Below are 12,554 nucleotides of genomic sequence, written 5' to 3'. Positions count from 1 at the left end.
TAACAATGTATTTCACACATTAAAATGATGTGAAAGATGAGAGAGGACTGTTGACATATTGCACAAGAAACCTTGAGAACTTTGAAGCTATTTTAAAGCTGTGTTTTGTTCCTGTTGATAGGGATTGTAGCAAATGTATATTAATAATACACTTTTTTTGGACAGTGATATTAAGAATTTCAAGCTGCTTCAAAAAAGGTCAGGCAAGCCAATATATATATAAACAGGATGAAGTGTGAATCTCTTGCTCTTGCTATATTTTTCTCAATATCTTCAGCGTTGCGCATTTTAACCAATCACACGATTGTGTTGAGCTTATGAATGTAATAGCCAATCAGAGGCTTTCAGGTGAGTCATCGCTGAAACGTCAGAGTTTTGTTCAGTGCGCGTGCTCAGTGACTGAATTCTGCTGTCTGGCGAATTCTCTCTTCATAAACAATGAAGGGCAGATGTACCTACAACGTAAGTAAGAGATTCATTTAAAAAATGTAAATGTTCTTTGCTCTCTTTCTGTATGTAATTTTTTCGCTGTTTGAATAACGGTGGGATTGAAGCACTATAATTAGTAACTAACAATGTTTTGTTAAATTGTGATGAAGTTAAAAATATTTAAAAAATAAAATAAAAAATATTTAATGACATTACGCTTGTATCTGGTAGGCTACTTGTCTAAAATAGATGGGTTTATGATGTGTGTAGTTATTATTAGGCTACTTTTAGCCTGACCCTGGGGTTGGTTTACCCACCGCCTATGATGCAGAGTGACGTTATTTTTCAGAATTTCAATTTTATTTCTTGTAATTGTAATTTACTTTATTTCTTATTTAATTTTATCTCACAGTTGCCTTTTTTTTATTGTTTTTCTGAGGCGGAGCCAGCTTCCATAGTAGCTATGTGTGTCCTGTCATTCATTCACTGTGCTCTCTATAGACAGATAGGCTGGTAACAGTATCTCAGCCTATACATCTATGAATAGCAAGCTGTCTAGCTTTACTCAGAGCTGATAGATACAGTATACAGAATCTTAAGGGTCATTCCACACATTTTTCATGCACATTTCACCAGCACAAAAGAGATCTTTATGTGGAAGGTCTGGTTTCAACTTGTTGTGCGCACACACTGACAACGGTAGAAGGCTGGGCGTCTAGGATTGGAAGTGAGGGCACATATTCATGGGTGGCCTATTACCACAGGAGTACTTGTATTATTTAGAACACACAGTGGCCCCGGGACAAGGTGAATTAAACCTCAAACTCTGTGCACTGAGAAACACTTGCTATGCAGCAGCATTTTATATTCTTGCGCACATCAGCAGCACATGCAGGAAAAACCTGACGGCTATTGCTCTGATGACACAAACACTCTCACCTACAGGACAAACAGAAGTGAAGGTGTGCTCCACCCGTGACCTGCTTGTAATCCACAGAAGTCTATAGTTTTACCATCTGGTCCCCAGGGTCTGTGGCTCAGCACATGGCTGAAGGCTGCAGGAAAGAAATGCGTGAGTCTTTTGAACTTTTGACATGAAAAGAAGTGACAAAAATGATGAAAAAAAGCTGAATGTATCAGCAGCTGGCAGCCACAGTCATGTATCTGGCAGCAGCAGATGTGTGCGTGCTTTAGGGCTCCTTTAACTCTGCGATTCTTAAAACGTCTTAATTCACCCTTCCACAAATTAAGGCCTTAAATCACGACATGGCAACAACAATACTACTGCTGTTCCTCAAACCACGCCTTCTTTCTTTGCGTGCACATATGGGCGCATTGTGCTAATATTTCCACATAGTGACGTAGATATGTGGGGGCGTGTTAGAACGAGGCGTTTTAGGTAGGCGTGGTTGACTCTTAACTTTTATAAAGAATATCTCTTTGGATTTCAGACTTTAGTCTTTGCAACTTTACAGATCTTCTTTATGCACCAAGAGCTTGTAACACTCCAAAGAGAAAGGAAAACTTGAAATCGCATCATATGACCCCTTTAAATCTGAGAGAAACTCAAAAGTCATGGCATTAAATGTTGCAAGCACTGCAAAAAAACAGTATCTTCCTAAATATTTTGGTTTTCCAGTACAAACATCTCAACATCCTTAAATGAAAATGTATTTACATAAATGCAAATTGAACATACAAAGTTTTATTCTCTGAAAAACTGAACAAAAATGTTTATGCTTAGTTTATGCTTAAAACATCAACAACAAAAAACTTTTGATCAATTTCTCAAAACAAGACTTATTTGTAAATATATCTTGATTTAAGAATCTTTAGACATTTGCACTGAAAAACAAGACAAAGATAATCAGAAGGTACAGTAAAAGTTATTTCCATATTCTAGTGGTTGTGAGCAAAGCCATAAGCTTTTATTAAATCATTTAGAGATAATATTGACATATTGTATTCCATTCAGTTTATTCCTTAAATTTATTTAATTTATTCCTGTGATGCAAAGCTGAATTTTCAGATTATCATTGCTCCAGTCTTCAATGTCATCCTACAGAATACATTTTAATATTCTAATATTAATTAATATTATTATTATCAATGTTGAAAACAGTTGTGCTTCATTTTTTTTTCCGTAAAAAACGTTTTAGAATTATTTTATAAATAGAAAGTTTCAAATAACAGTACTATTAACAGTACTTATGTCATACATCACAAAACGTTCAGAATATATACATCATTTTAACTGTAGGTACAGATAAATATGCTAATCACTTTGTTCGTGTATAGTCTTACACTAATAGTATCAAGAAATGCTGTTAAAATACACAGCAGACATTATTTATTTCAAATTATTACTTGTCCAAAACCAGTATTGTTCTTCCTCAAATAAGTTACTTTCACCTTATAATATTTATATGGCTGCTAACAGCCAAAATACACTCTTACAGCTGAGCGATACAGCAGGAAGTCTTCCTGCTTTATTACTTCCCTTTTGGCTCAGCAAGGCAGGAAGTCTATGTGCACATGAGAGAGAGAGTGACACAATACTAGTCTTGGTTATCACAAGCTAATTCTGAATGTGTTCTTTCTTACAGTCCTCTCCTGTCCTCACAGATTTAAATGTGGCACAGTTGTAGTCAGTAATGTGTTTAATCCACAAGCCTCATTGATCGCTCAGTCGTTTCGTTTGAGTGGAAGGTCCAACCAAAGTTCAGCAGACGCAGGTCGATGGGGAACAGTAGTTTTGCTGTGTGTACTCATCGCCCACAGCATGGAGGGTAATTATGTTTTAATGCATTTTAATACCCTTTCATTATCCCTAAACAAAAACAGCTTTCTTTCGAACCCTTTTCTCTTGCCAGTTTCTTTCACTCCATGTAGGCTCTCTCTATTTCCCATTCGCCCAAGAAATGTGGCCATATTTAGTATGTTTATGTGCTAGTGAATCTGGCCTAGACAGAGTGACTGAGTCAAACCGAGGTTTCTTTTGAAGCTCAGATGAGATTTGGAGGTTCTGTCTGAATGCTTGTGACTGAAGCTATCAGAAGTTGGCTTCACATCCGAACAAAAAGGCTCCCTGTACCCTAGCAGCACCCTAGACTAGCTGTACAGAGTGTGAATAGCAGAGCGGTGAGAGAGCGGGGAGGGGTCACGTCACTGCGGGGCCTCTATATTTTATTTTCCCCAAGAGCTGCCTGAGAACCCATAGACACATGCTACAGAATTCCCCCGCAGCCGAGAGAGAAAGAGGGAGGGACGGAGAGAGGGAAACATGGAGACTTGGGTGAAAAAACGACAGAATTCAACGTGTTCACGCAGACACAGGCTTTTTTCAGTATTGTTGTCTTTTGGTCCACCTTTAGGTTACTTGGTAAACTAAACTGCAAATGGAAAATTGTTAAAAATATTAACATTTTACAGCTTTCTTGGAAGTGGAATGTTCCATTTTCAAAGCATTTCTATGGGGAAGTGTGGTAATCCTTTGTACAATGTATGTAGTCATGATTGACAGAAAGCCCCTGTTTTTTTCTGTGTCCTTGCCTCATGCTGGGTCAGTGTGGACGGGGCATAGACAAGGGTATTTTTTGCATAGGCCCATCTATTGGGAAAAGGTTAAGGGTCATTCTTACAAATGTGGCGGTTACGGCTTTGATAGTACGCAATTGTAGCAGCAAGACTCTAACTGTCATTAATGATTATGATGTTTTTGATCAGAAAACATTTTTTGTTCAACATGGTGATTCATTCAAGTGAGTAATACGCTTGCAAAATGATGAATAAAGTCATTTTAGAATTTTATAGTTTTTAATACACTGTTAAAGTAGTCCTGCTAGGCTATTTGCAAAGCAGTTCAGAGTAATAACATTGCAAGCTTGCGCAAATACACATGCCTTTTCAGGTAGGTTCTTTTGGCAGTTCAGTCCTAATTAAAGAACAAAATAACTCCACAGTGCACTCGAAGAACCCTTTGAGATCATTCTGACAGAGCACACACTCCATCTGGTGGTCATCTGTGGAAAACTATGGAAAAATACTTTGGATCGACATATTGTTCCTAACATATTGTTGACATAACCGGGTTAAAAGCGTTAAAAAGTCAAATTATTTCATTTTGATAGGCTCTACCGTTTCTTGACTTTGTTAAAGTGCTTATTTATCTTATTCTCGTGTCATCATCGTGTGTCTTAATAAAAATCTATAAGTTATATATATATAACAAATTGCAGGTCGTGCAAAATTCTGCTGCTAGAATCCTAACTAGAACAAGGACAAGGGATCATATCACTCCTATCTTGGAGTCTTTGCATTGGCTTCCTGTTAGGTTTAGGGTTGATTTTAAAATTCTGATGCTCACTTACAAGGCTGTGCATGGTTTGGAACCCCAATATTTGTCAGAGCTTTTAACTCCATATACCCCAAGACGGAACCTTTGCTCTTCTGATACTGGGTTGTTAATTGTTCCGTCTACCCGTCTAAGATCGATGGGTGATGGGGCTTTTTCTTCTCTAGCTCCAAAACTATGGAATTCCCTTCCAATTGAAATAAGGCAGGCGAATTCTCTTAACATTTTTAAATCTCGCCTTAAAACTCATTTATTTAGGATAGCTTTTACTTGAATTTTTACATTAATTTTATATTATTTATATTTTTACGTGTTTTGAATGCATGTTTCCTGTTTTTTTTTTCTTTGCTTATTTTCATAAGTCTACCCGTCTAAGATCGATGGGTGATGGGGCTTTTTCTTCTCTAGCTCCAAAACTATGGAATTCCCTTCCAATTGAAATAAGGCAGGCGAATTCTCTTAACATTTTTAAATCTCGCCTTAAAACTCATTTATTTAGGATAGCTTTTACTTGAATTTTTACATTAATTTTATATTATTTATATTTTTAAGTGTTTTGAATGCATGTTTCCTGTTTTTTTTTCTTTGCTTATTTTCATAAATTTTTATATGGCGTATTTTGATGTTTTATTTGTTATGTAAAGCGCTTTGAGAAGTAACATTTAAAGGCGCTATAGAAAATAAAGATTATTATCATTATTATTATTGTTAAGTTGTCTTTTATCACAATTAAGTGAATGGGGTAGTGAATTTTAAATAATTCCACTTGAAGCGGATGTTGCAATTTGTTTATTCTTTTCTTTTATCCATACGTTTCAACAAAACATGTTCGCTTGGGAATATAGCCTATTTACCCATACTTAATTTCTCTTTAAACAAAAAAGACCAGTCTCAAATGACATCTCGATGTCATCAAACTACAGGAAGTGACATTGTTTTGGTGGGAATACAACAGCACACACACGTAAGTTTTAGCAATAAATTCTCATTGATTCTGTTTTATATATGTTTTATATCACAGTTAATTAACCAAGTTGACGACATCGTCAGTTAAAAACAAACTCGTAAACTAACTCTTGGGTATTGTTAAGGTGGTCCTTATTTCTGTCCTGTTCTTTTTCTTGGCACTGTGTAAATAGTCAAATTATAATAAATAATGTTTAAGTCCCTGATTTTAACCAGAGCTTATTTTTGAAAGTCTGCTATTTACTTTTATATAAATACTTCCTTAATTTACAACTCAATATTAATTATCTTAAAAGTACCAGAGTTTAAAAGTTACTGCACAACAGGAATGACCTAAAGAAAGACCTCTTGCCTCGTTAAAATGTCTGCATATTTCAGAAAAAAAATTAAGTGATTAAGTTTTAAATAGCTTTCTATTGGCCTGAATAATTAAGTCATAGTTTGTCAGTGACATTTCCAGCAAACTCAATTCAAATCCATGGACTTTGGAGACTAATCTATCGAGAAAAAATAATCAGCAAGAAGGAAACAAAGTGTGCTCACATGTATGAACCCATCCTCACATCAGTAAACTCATTTCATGATTTATGTTCAATAACAAAAACCTACATTTGGATGCAAGGTTTACTGTATTAAAATTCGGTTTGATATAAGATATCTTAATATATTGCTGGAAAATTGCTGGGTTAATATCATCCGCATTTTTTCTTCCAAAATCATGACTATCAGGGGGAAGTAAAGAACAAACTAAGAAACTCAGAACTCACAAATTTAATGCAAATTAATGTGAGGACAGATCTGGCGCCATCTACCTACAGAAGAGGAAAAACACCTCACATTGCAGATTGTCGTTGTTAATGACGGCTACCTTTGGAGTGCATACAACAGAAAATTTGAAGAGGCAGATCTCAACCTGAGGTCATTTTGTCCTGCAAAGTGGTATTGGGTATCAATGTTCCCACATAAAATGGATCAATATCCTCTGCTGTAGGTGTGGTATGATTTTCCCAGGATCCAGCTGTGACTCAGAGGAATAGACAGTTGAGGTCGCGTATGTTCTTCTGTAAATGACAGCTGAGATTGTGTGGTGAAGTCTATAGCAGCTGTTGGCATAAGCTCAGGGACACTTAAATCCATTGCACTTTCATCCATTTAATTTTGTAAGGCCGAGATCATAGAGGAACGGTCAAAAACCAGCTCTTTAAAACTTTCCTCCATCACTGATGTTGTTATATACTAGAAAGTGGGCCAATTTAGTCCCAAAGAGTATTGAAATAGTACACTTACAAGTATACTACTAGTACACTGATATTTGTATACTTGCTACATAAAGTATACTTAAAAATATACTTGAACTTTACTTAAGTATACTTAATAAAATAAACTTGAAGTATACTACTTTTTGGTAAGGGTAGTGCTGTTTTGATCACTTTCGAGATCCACTTCTTCCTTCGCCTTGGTGTCAGCAGAATGTGGTTTGATGTCGGTGAAGGAGGCGCTACCTGCTATATCTGAAAACCGAACTGGTTTATAATTGTTTAGGCCTGATTTTGTTGAAGACATGTTAAGGTTGGATTTGGCTGAGGTTTTATCAAATGTATTAATGTACTGTCCGACTGCAAAGCTGCTTGTGGGTCTTAAAGCCTGGGACACACTGACAGCACTAAGGCTGATATCTGCTTCTGAGATTTGAGACGTTTCGTTCCTCCAGTCTGAAGCTGCATTAGCTTGAAGGATGTTAGCTTTGCCAGAAGGTTTCATAGCAGATCTGTGCATAGGTGACTGGAAAGTGAGCTTTGCAGAGCTATTCGTTTTATGACTATTAACGACAGCAGATCTATAAATTGCAGATTGAGAGGTTGGGATGGCATAGATGTTCTGGTGGTTTGAACTGTCTTCAACTTGCCTACCAATCACAACGCTGCTGGTCGGTCTCAATTTTATGGGACTATAATTTTCAGTATCTGACTGTGTTATTCCAGCAGAGTTTCTGTCTTTAATTTCCTTTGTTGGATTTAACACACCTTCATGTTCCTTCAAGCTATACCTGCGAAGTGGCTGGATAACAGCATTGCGTATTTGAGGATACCCAGTCACTTTGTTCATAAGAGAAGACTTATGAATTGGAAGAATAAGCTCTGATGTGGGACTGTTAGGACTGTTGCTAGATTTTATGGATGCTATTTAAGTTGGACCCAACAAAACTGCCATTTGAGAATCTCACTGTTGGGAATTCATCTTGGTTAGATTTAGTGGGCTGTGCTGAAGTAAGCCTACTTGAAGTCCACCTCTGAGATGTTTTTGACTGAACTTCGTCAACAGCTCCATTATTTGTTGTATTTGAGATGTTTTCATTGCTACAGCTTGACCTCTAACAACATGGTGCTTTAGAGCATCAGACATCGGGTTACTTGCACCTTCAGTAGAAGAGGTGGTTTCACGTTGAGGTCCATTATCAAAAGAATCTGTCTGATCCCAATAAGGTTGTTTTTCTTGGCTTGATTCAATGTCCTTGAACTGGAAAAACGTTTTTTCGTAGCTCTCACGTATCAAGGGTTTTTGAGCAAGTGCACTTTGGGCGGTATGTGGACGAGCAGGGGCATATTGCACATTAGATGAAGACTTTAAGAAGGGCTTTTGGCCAGAGTGCATTTCTGATTTTTGTAGAGATGTCTGCAATGTAGGGACAAATGTGAAACCTTTAAAAGCATACAGCTTTTTAGAAGTTAGATAATATGGTCTGTTTCGGCTACTAGACGTACCTGAATATTTAGATGCGCCCTGAGTGCCAGACACAGATGGATTAACGCTGTGGACGTGACTCTTCATTGTGTTACCTGGCACAAGACTTGGCACAGAATAATGTTTAATGGATAACAATTGTACAGTACTTTGAAGGAATTCAGGTGTGTCCTATTTTGGGTGTTATGCTCAATTAATGATTTGTTGGGTCTGGTAGATTAATATTTTTATCACGTTCTGAAAATAACATGGTGTTCTTTGCGAACTGCATTCATGGGGTCAAGTCTGTGTTTTGTTTTGACCGTTTGAGTAGCGCGGACATCTGGATGCCACTGTTTTCATCTGATAGGAAGTAAGAGCAGGCATTATTGGTCACTGAAGGCCTGATGGCAGATATACCTGTAGCCAAATGATCATACTTCTTTTGATTGTGAAAGGTTTGAATGGGCACAACATTCTGACTACTTTGTCCCCTATTTTGGTAACCATTTTGTGTCAACTGAATGTTCTTGAGAGTGTAGCTGCTCGCGGCTGATTTTGTATTTCCATATTCAAAAATGCTTTGCAGATTTGCAACCCTTTCAGAATTAGACAGCTTGATGTGATCATGCTGAGAAGAAAACATCTGAGATTTTTTTAATGGAGATTTTAATCTATGACCTCTAATTGAATTTGATCTCTTAAATGCAGGAGATATTGGTGTTGGGATTGTCGGAGGTTTAAACACCTTGGAAAGAGCTACGTCCCTCATATTTTCGTAAGAAATTTGTGAAATTCCAGTCCCAGCAGAAAAAGCTTGTGGCAATGGTTGGCTCTTTTGTTGATTTGCTGTTACAACTGAGGGAGATGTATTTGCCGGTACATCTCTCCTCACCACTTTTTGATTCTGGCCATTGTTTTGAAGAAAATGTTCCAGTAGCATGTTTCCATCACTTTTGTGCCTGATATTATGGTTCACAGTTGAGCTTCTAGACATATAATTGGTTGGAATATTTTCCCTCAAATAAGGTTCATTGAGTCCTAATGGTTGTGAACTGTCTGAGTGCATTTCTGATTTAGAAATATGTTGATATCCAAATGAGCCTGATCTATGCATTCCACCTTTTTTCCTCACCAGCCTTGGGGCCAAATTAATATCACTAGAGCTCATTTGGCTCCCATTAAAGTGTAATGGATTTTGTTTCTGTTGGACTGTTTGGGAAAACATAGCTTCATTTGGCATCAATTTCATCATTAAATTTGGCGCTTGCTAATTCAACAGGATTATTTCTGATATTGATATTGGACTGGATATTATTTGGGAATGAATAGATAACATCTGCAGAAGCTCTTGTGTCAGTGTGGCTGAAGCTTGGATTTTTTGCATTGAAATCATTTCTCTGGTTGTATGAGGCAGAGCTGATCCACGGCAGCTGATATTTGCTGTTCAATTGTTCTATGCTCCTTTGAAGACTGCCTCTTATTGGATTTTGAATGGGTGGATTAACACTTTTGAAACTTTTCAGCGCTTGTATTTTGATCTTTGAATCATCCGTGACATCTCCTAAAGGCATTGGTGATGAACCAACAATATATTTAGTTATTTTATAAATGCATATGGCAGCAAATTTAAAGCCCGTTTATTTGTACACATTATGCAATATATATGAAAAACACCCGAAGGACAATAACACAGTTTTGACTACTTTTGTCACATGCAGCTGTTCTAAATATTTATAGACTAAAAACTACATCTTACCTATTGACACTTCAGGCAAACATCCCACAACAGAAAGAGTCAAGCCAACCAAAGCCAGTCTATAAAAAATTTGTCAGTTTTAAAATTAAAATAAATGATTAATAAAATGTATGGAATGGTATTGCTAAATTGAAGGCCTGAGTGCTTACCTCAGATAGTATTGAAGAGACATGTTTTAAGGACTAATGCACTTGTGCTTACGTGCCACACAAAGCTTTTTGTCACACCTGGTCCAAATTACCCTACTAATTTGGGCTCACTGAAATGCTAATATTGTTGATCGGCATAATGGTGATCGCTGATGAGGTTCACCTGAATGCGTTCAAAGCTAAGAACACAAAACTTTGCACATACACAATCTCACATTTGTATTGGTTCTTAAAGTAAGATGAAAATTTGTGACTGCCTTTGCCTATAAAGAGTTTTAAAAAAGACAGTGTGCTAAACTTGTCATAAAAATGATCAAAAAAATGTATTTGGTACAAACATAGCAGTATACAGTCATTATGTTGGCTTGGCTGTTGTGCTATTTAAACTTATTATTATTCTTCTGAGACAAAAATTTTCTGACACTAACTCCTCCTAGGGCTTTAAGGCCACAAGCCCCAAACTCGGCAGAGACCTGGGCCCTGATGGGTAGTTTGTTGCTATATCTTTTCAGACTGATCAGACTTACAGTTTTTTTTATAAATAATTATTAAATATGAAAAATGTCCCATAGACTTACATTGGCTGAGAAAAATTGCGCCTCTAAAGGAGCAATTGCCCTTCTCTAGAGGGAGGAGTCGTATAACTTTAAAATCGGTTAAAGGGATGGTTGATTGCGATTTCACTTTTTTAACATTAGTTAGTGTGTAATGTTGCTGTTTGATCATAAACAATATCTGCAAAGTTACAACGCTGAAAGTTCAATGCAAACGGAGATAATGTCTTTTAAAATTATGCCAGTTTAATGCCTATTACAGCTGGTAGGGACTACAACAAGCTTCTTCCCGGGTTTGTGACATCACAAACCCATACATTTACATAAACCCCACCCCCGGGAACATGCAACAAAGGGGGCGAGGTCATGTTGCCCTGCATTAGAGAAGAGGAAGAGTTGTTGCCATGCCGTCAAAACTAGGGGTGCACGAAAAAATCTATTCATATATGAATCGTGATTCTGTCTTCTCTGCATCTCAATCAGGCTCAAAATGATGAGCAATATTGACGATGCCATTGTTTACAACACAACACCAGAGCACATGCACTGAGCTGAGGGGCGTGACATTTAGACGAGCACTGGCGGTTTAGCCAATCACAACACACTGGACTAGCTAACCATTCAGAGCCCATCCTGTATTTCTGAGGGAGGGGCTTCATAAAAACAGGAACTCATTGGAGCGTTTATCAGAGAAGGGACAGAGTGGTGTACAATCAGGGCCGCATTAACCATTGGGCTAGGCGGGGCTGAAGCTCGGGGCCCAAGCAAGGAGGGGGCCCGTGATTTGCTGTGGAGTAGATTGACGGACATCGGTAGCGCCGATCGCCAAAGCCCCACCACGCCCATGGCCGGACTTACCATTGGGCTTGAATGGGCTGCAGCCTTAACCCGTTTACATTTGTTCAGTTATGTGCCAGTCAGAAATTATTAGCCGCATTTCAACAGCGCGCAGGGGCCAGCCGGGGATAACAACTTCCAGCTTCCAACTACGACATTCGAAGCCATAATCAAACAGCATAAACTGGAATTTATTTATTTTTTTTCACATAGAAAAAGGACACACGTATTAAATCATGTCTGCGCTGCGCCGAATCGCCGATTAATTTGTGATCACATGGCTACTTTAAACGGTTCCATTAAGCCTTTAGCCCAAAAGAGCGCACATTTACAAAGATAATGATAAATTCTCACGTTCACGCCTCACTTCTTTACAGAGGATGATTCTGTATTATATTAATGTTCCACTAAATTAATCTGAAGAGTTTTGAGCGCTCTCTCCCGTCCAAAGACTATAGAATACCCTAATATCTTACAGGGACTTTGTCCCGTCTCACTACCTCCACACAAAGTGGAGCAGAAATTTCATCAAAACGATTAAAAAAAATTAAAATAAAAAAATTTACAGGGTTCGTACGGTCATGAAGAACCCAGAAAGCTTTGGAAAAGTCGTGGAAATTTATTTTACAAATCTCTATATAATAGAATATATGTTTAATCATGTCCTGAATCTCAGTGCGGGATTGCGCATTTTGGTTTTACTCATTTTCGCAGGTTTCGCACGTTTGGAAAATTCCCGCAAACATTTATTTAATATACAATGTAGGTTAGATGAGTTAAAAAAA

The 12,554-nt window shown here is 37.5% G+C and overlaps 1 long non-coding RNA gene across 1 annotated transcript; it reads right to left on the bottom strand.

The window, feature by feature from the left end:
- Positions 1 to 8,344: 8,344 nt before the first annotated feature.
- On the bottom strand, positions 8,345 to 10,456 carry LOC107738088 (uncharacterized). The gene is made up of 4 exons (XR_001639856.1): positions 10,379 to 10,456; positions 10,230 to 10,288; positions 8,512 to 8,833; positions 8,345 to 8,422 (listed from the first exon to the last, which is right to left on the bottom strand). It is a non-coding gene; the product is annotated as an uncharacterized LOC107738088 (long non-coding RNA).
- Between the last annotated feature and the right edge of the window lie 2,098 nt (positions 10,457 to 12,554).

Source organism: Sinocyclocheilus rhinocerous, unplaced genomic scaffold (genome assembly GCF_001515625.1).
Source record: "Sinocyclocheilus rhinocerous isolate Xijiao unplaced genomic scaffold, SAMN03320098_v1.1 scaffold494, whole genome shotgun sequence".
Taxonomy (NCBI): Eukaryota; Metazoa; Chordata; class Actinopteri; order Cypriniformes; family Cyprinidae; genus Sinocyclocheilus; species Sinocyclocheilus rhinocerous.
Note: the sequence above shows the minus strand (reverse complement) of the source record. Positions and strands in the feature narration are given on the sequence as shown.